The sequence below is a fragment of the Phoca vitulina genome, unplaced genomic scaffold (genome assembly GCF_004348235.1).
Source record: "Phoca vitulina isolate PV1807 unplaced genomic scaffold, GSC_HSeal_1.0 scaffold19, whole genome shotgun sequence".
NCBI classification, from domain to species: Eukaryota; Metazoa; Chordata; class Mammalia; order Carnivora; family Phocidae; genus Phoca; species Phoca vitulina.
In genome coordinates this window covers 12,429,961-12,436,218 of record NW_022589722.1, presented here as the reverse complement: position 1 = coordinate 12,436,218, position 6,258 = coordinate 12,429,961, and the positions used below count along the sequence as shown (strand labels likewise).

Here is a 6,258-nt window from a genome sequence, read left to right as displayed (position 1 = left end):
TTCCTTCCTTCCTTCCTTCCTTCCTTCCTTCCTTCCTTCCTTCCTTCTTTCCTTTTTTCTAAACTCTGTGCCCAATGTGGGGCTTGAACTCACCACCCAGAGATCAAGAATTGCATGCTCAACTGACTGAGCCAGCCAGGTGCCCCTCCCCCAAGTCATTTTCATTTTCATTTTCAACTCCACCTTTCATGGTGCCAGCTTTATCCAAAGGTTACCTGCCCTCATGGGTGCAAGATGGCTGCCAACAGCTCCTGGGTCTACATATTTCTTCCATGTCAGAGAAAGATAGATTTTCTCCTCCGAATATAAAGGAAAATGTTGGGCTTCAATCTGATTAAACCAGTTTAGGTAATGTGCTCATCAGGTGCTGTGACCAGAGGAATGCCACATGATGATTGATCCCTGAGGTAGAAGGTGATTGGCTCAGGCTCTTTGAGCCTGGAGCTAAAGGGGTATCAATTCCATCCGTAGCTAAGCATAGAGAAGCAGCTCTGCAAATGAAACTCTGGGTACTTTTAGAAACAGGAGAAAATGGGGAATGAATTTTAGGTAGTCAATTCAACAATTGCCCACCACACTTTGCTTCTTTATCCTCTGCTAACCACAATTTCTTAGCTCCTCTTCTTGCAACTGGAAGCTCCTGAACTTGATTTATAACTCCCGTGCTCTGTCCCATTCTCCACCAACTCTTGTTCTATTCATATACAAGGTCTATTCTTAGAATGATGGGTCTATGAAAGGCAGAAATTTCCCTGAAACTCATTCTTTCCCACCCAAAGCAATGGGTCATGCTAAAAAGCCCCTTCTCGACTACTGAGAGCAAAGACCGGAGGAATAATAAGATCCAAGGGTCAGAGCCTGCTGGAAACATGGCATTGTCAGGATAAAACCAGCTTTGGCCGCGGAAACTATCTGGTCAACATAGTTCTAGCTCAGCATAGATAAGATGCACAGTAAAAACAGGATGACAGGACTGGAGACCCTCGGCATGCAGTCAAAGATAAGGCTTCCTGGGTGATGGGAGGCCTAGGACCTCTAGTATCTAAAATGCATCCCTGATTAGGGATGTGATGTACTGCTTACAAAGGACTCATTGGTCCCTATAGTTGACAGCACAGGGAGAACCAAGGCCAGGGCAGAGGAGTTCAGGGCCTTGAAGACAAGAGAGTAAAAATAATCAGGATTTAGCCAAGTAGGTGTGAAGAAGAGCATTTCCCACCGAGTGCAGTGAGCTGCAGTCATTCATAAAATATTTAGTGAATTCTGACTGTGTATCTGAAGATGAACAAGTTGTCCTGCTCACAGGGAGATTACAGTAGATAAGGGCATGTATTAGTCAAATTTCTTTTGGCTTTAGGAAGCAAAATGTCCTTGCAGGCTTGTTGGAAGAATACTAGAAGTTCTTAGAGAATTCACAGGGACTAAGGCATCTTGGGGCACCTTACTAGCTGGAGGTTAACCACCTCCTCTGAGAGTACTCTTGTTAGTGTGAGGGGGTTTCTGTGTCCAATCTCTGTGGGTATCAGTTCCAAATTCCTAAAGGGAGAATCCGATTGGTTCACCTTGAGTGACTTAACTATGTATGTGTGGTTCAGGGTCCAAGATTGTGAGGTACAGACATGGTTGTTGGAGTCCTACCCTATCTGTGAGTTGTAGTTTCCAGAGAAGGGCAGAATGCTGTGAACTTGAAGATCACTGTGGACAGGGAGGTAGATAAGTAATAGCAATTACAGCCTAGTGTTACCAGTGCTGTGTTATGGGAAGCATGAAGTTATGTGGGAGTGTATCAGTCAAGATTCTTTTGGAGACAAGATTTAGAAAACCAGCTTAAACCAATTTAGGCAAAAAGGGGATTAAAAAAAATATTTTATTTATTTATTTGAGAGAGAGAGAGCAGAGGGAAGAACAGAGGGAGGAACAGAAGGGAAGGGAGACGGAGGGGAAAGAATCTTGAGCAGACTCCCCACTGAGCATGGAGCCCAAGGTGGGACTCAATCTCACAACTGAGAGTATGACCTGAGCCAAAACAAGAGTTGGCTGCTCAACTGACTGAGCTGCCCAGGCACCCCCAAAAGGGGAATTTATTGGAAGGCTCACACTGCGAAGAGTGAGGGGTGGATAATATCAGTGGTCACTAGAACTAGGGACCAGAATGCTGCTAGGTATTGTTTTTTCCTCAAGCTCTCAACCCCACTTCACTCTGTGTTGTCAAATTCTTTCTCGTAGAAAAGCTTTCTCTGGGTGTCTGGGTGGCTCAGTCAGTTAAGTGTCTGCCTTCGGCTCAGGTCATGATCCCGGGGTCCTGGGACTGAGTCCCGCGTTGGGCTCCTTGCTCAGCAGGGAGCCTGCTTCTCCCTCTGCCTGCCGCTCTCTCTGTCTCTGACAAATAAATAAATAAAATCTTAAAAAAAAAAAAAGAAAAGCTTTCTTTACACAGCATGGAATATGGCCACCAGCTGCTCCTGAGTCTCATATCTCTTGTCCTTACCACCAGAGAATAAATCTCTTTGTTCAGCTTCAGTTACACAAATCCTAAGGAATGACCCTGATTGGCTTGGCTTTAGGTGTAAGTTTATTCCTTAAGCAATTAACTGTGTCTAGAGAGGTAGAACAATGCAAAAACATATTCCACACTACATCTTCATGCTTATTAAATGACATACCAAAGTGATTGATACCAAATGCTTTAGTTATCTGTATCCCTGTACTAGTTATCTATTGCTGTGTAACAAGTTACTCCCCAACTTATTGGCTTAAACAGCAATCAGTATTTATGATCTCTCATAGTCTCTGTGGTTTGAAATTCAAGACTGGCTTAGCCAGGTGGTTCTGGCTCAGGGTCCCTCCTGTCAGGTTGTCAGTTGGGGCTAGAGTAATCTGAGGTCTTGACTGGGGCTGCAGGATTCACTTCCGAGATGGCTCACTCACATGGTGTTCAGTCCCTCCACATGTGGGCCTCTCCCCAGGGAGCTTGAGTGTCCTCATGACATGGTGGCCAGCTTTTCCCCGAGTGAGCAATCCAAGTGAGTGCAAGGTGAAAGCCACAATGTTTCTAATGGCCCAGCCTCAAAGGTTATGCTCTATCATTTCTGCAATATCATTTTCATTACACAAGTTGGCTCTATTAAATGTGGGAGGGGAGTACACAAAGATGGGAGTACCAGGAGGTGAGAATCATGGGGGGGCTGCCTTAGAGCTGTCGTAGGCTACTATATTCCCCAAAACACGTCCTGTAGAACTGGGATGTTAAAAATTGTTACATGGAGATGGGGATTTGCAGTCAAGTCAGTTTGAGAAAGGATAGGCCGAACCAAGTTAAACAAGTGTTTCCATAGAGCTTTCAATACATCCATACCTGCTTTGAATCCCTGAAAGGGGAGTAGAGTAAATAGCACCAAAATTTCTTTCTCATTCTCAGTTCTTCCTCCAGTGGGCCCTTCTCCCCTCCCCCCATCTCTCCGCTTCCTACCCTGTAAAAGCTTATCAGAATGCTGCCTTCTCCTGTTAAAAATGTATATTTCTGGGGGCACATGGCTGGCTCAGTTGGAAAAGCGTGTGACTCTTGATCTTGGGGTTGTGACTTTGAGCCCCACGTTGGGTGTAGAGATGACTAAAAAAATAAACTTTAAAAAAATGTACATGTGGGGCGCCTGGGTGGTGCAGTTGGTTAAGCGGCTGACTCTGGTTTTGGCTCAGGTTATGATCTCTGGGTTGTGAGATTGAGCAGTCAGCGTGGAGTCTGCTTGAGTTTCTCTCTCCCTCTCCCCTGCCCCTCCCCCCCCCCCACATGCATGTGCTCTCTCTCTCTTTCTAAAATAAATAAATAAATCTTTAAAAAATGTACATTTCTGGCAAGGCAGTATTTTCATTTGGAGATACTTGTCCTTGACCCTCCAAAGCCTTCCTATTCATTTGGCAATTCCATGAAAATCTGGAATGATTAAAAAGTAAAAGAACACATTTTTCTTTTGAGGTGAATGGTCAATCTCTAAGGAAATTCTGCAAAGAAGTTTCACAGAGCTCTCTATGTTGGTGATAGTGTTGGGTGATATTGAGTCATATAGTGGCAAATTCTGTTTGAAGGCCATTACCCATTTATATGTGAAAATTTGGGTTGCTTCTTTAAGATATATTTGTTGGTGGGCCGAGGAACAAGGTCGTGAGAAGAGGAGGACTTGGTGGTGCTGCCATTTCTATGGTCTCAGGGCTCTGCCCCTTTCGCAGAACTTCCAACAGCGCCATGTTGGGACAGAGCATCCGGAGGTTCGCAACCTCTGTGGTCCGTAGGAGCCACTATGAGGAAGGCCCAGGGAAGAATTTGCCATTTTCAGTGGAAAACAAGTGGTGATTACTACTTATGATGACTTTGTACTTTGGATCTGGATTTGCTCCACCTTTTTTTTATAGTAAGACATCAGCTGCTTAAGAAATAAGGATGTTTTAATTAATCCATCAAACATGTGAAAAGGAACATTTTAAGAGGTGCAGGCTCTTTGAAAAATAGATCAAACTCTTGTTTTCAACATACTCAATATGTTTGTAAATAAACTTATGGCATGAATCCTTAATGCCTCTTCTCTGAAACATGGAATGTAATAGTTGTGCTTACTGTTTCATTTGGGAAATATTCCAGGATTAGTTTGGTCAAACTAGTGTGTGATTTAGCCTGTTTCTTGTTTTTAGATTTTGAGGGTTTATTTAATTTTTGATTACTAGGTCAGGACCTTGTTGGTAATTTATGTTATTAAAAATGCAAACTTGAAAAAAAAAGAGATATATTTGTTGGTGGAAATACAATGTATGGATTAGTAACATCTGGTACTTTGAGTTTTTGCCAGCAAATACTGAATCTTTCAGTTTTGGGACCTTCTCCACCTCCTCTTGTGTAAGTGGGTTTTGTTGTTGTTTCTTTTGTTTAGGTTATTTGTCATGGCCACAACCCAATTTATTTGAAGTGTTTTTATCACATTTCTGTAAGCTGGTTATACCATCCTGAATTATTTAACTTGGTATAAACACTAAGGTATGTATATGGAAGCTCCTATACCATATGTGTTTATGGAAATGTGCTTATTTAGATGTTTCCAGGAATAGCATCTGCTCTTATGCATCTTTTATAATATTTTGCATGGAGCCCTTATAATAATAGATCTTCATCATCTGATAATTTTTCATTGAAGAGAGTTTCACCTCTTATGTTTTTGGTAAATGGTCATTTTTAATACTTTGGAGCAAAAAAGGATCTAAATTAAAAATAGGAAGTGATCGGGGCACCTGGGTGGCTCAGTCGTTAAGTGTCTGCCTTCGGCTTGGGTTGTGATCCCGGGGTCCTGGGATTGAGCCCCACGTCGGTCTCCCTGCTCCGTGGGAGGCCTGCTTCTCCCTCTCCCAATCCCCCTGCTTGGGTTCCCTCTCTTGCTGTCTCTCTCTCTCTGTCAAATAAATAAAATCTTAAAAAAAAAAAAAAAAGAAGTGATCAATAAAAAAAGCTTTCCGGAGATCTTTTAATTTTCATTATCCAATGCATACTTTTTAGAAAGAGCTGATGTCTGTGCACATTATCTCAAATGGAAAAACCCAAGTTTATTCAACCTGTGATTCACATGGAAATCTAGGTCCATAAAGGCTGCTGAGAATAAATTCTCCTTTCCATCCTTCTTCTCTGGACTGAAAATTTGGGCTTACTCTGGGTTCCTGCTTACAGTGTTCTCAGGCAGCCTGTCTTCCTGCACAAAATGAAGTTTCACAGTATCCAGTGTTACCTAATGGCCTCTTTTAAATTGCAAATCCACCTTAAGAGTCTTTGGTTGTCTCTATGGAGAGAAGACTTAATAAATCTCCAAATACAATCCCACAGAGACCTGTATGTGCCCAGCTACTAATTTCAGAAAACAATGAATCATGCAGTAAGCTACATCTACCTTCTTGAAATAGCACTTGAAACAACCTATTATTAATAATATTTCCTGAGTTCTCAAAACCAGACAATCAGCTCTATGTAGGGGAACATCTTGATATACCGAAACATACATTGGTTCAAATGTAGTAAAGGAAATGCAACCATTTTGACTGTAAAATTTCCTGCTTTTAAAACTAGGAGAGGTGGGGCACCTGGGTGGCTCAGTCGTTAAGCATCTGCCTTGGGCTCAGGTCATGATCCCAGGGTCCTGGGAGTCCCACATCGGACTCCCTGCTGAGGCGGGAAGCCTGCTTCTCCCTCTCCCACTCCCCCTGCTTGTGTTCTCTCTCTCGCCATCT

General features: G+C 42.8%; 1 pseudogene; it reads left to right on the top strand.

Moving 5' to 3' along the window:
• The first annotated feature begins 4,216 nt into the window (after positions 1 to 4,216).
• Positions 4,217 to 4,433, top strand: LOC116639989 (annotated as a pseudogene).
• Positions 4,434 to 6,258: the final 1,825 nt, after the last annotated feature.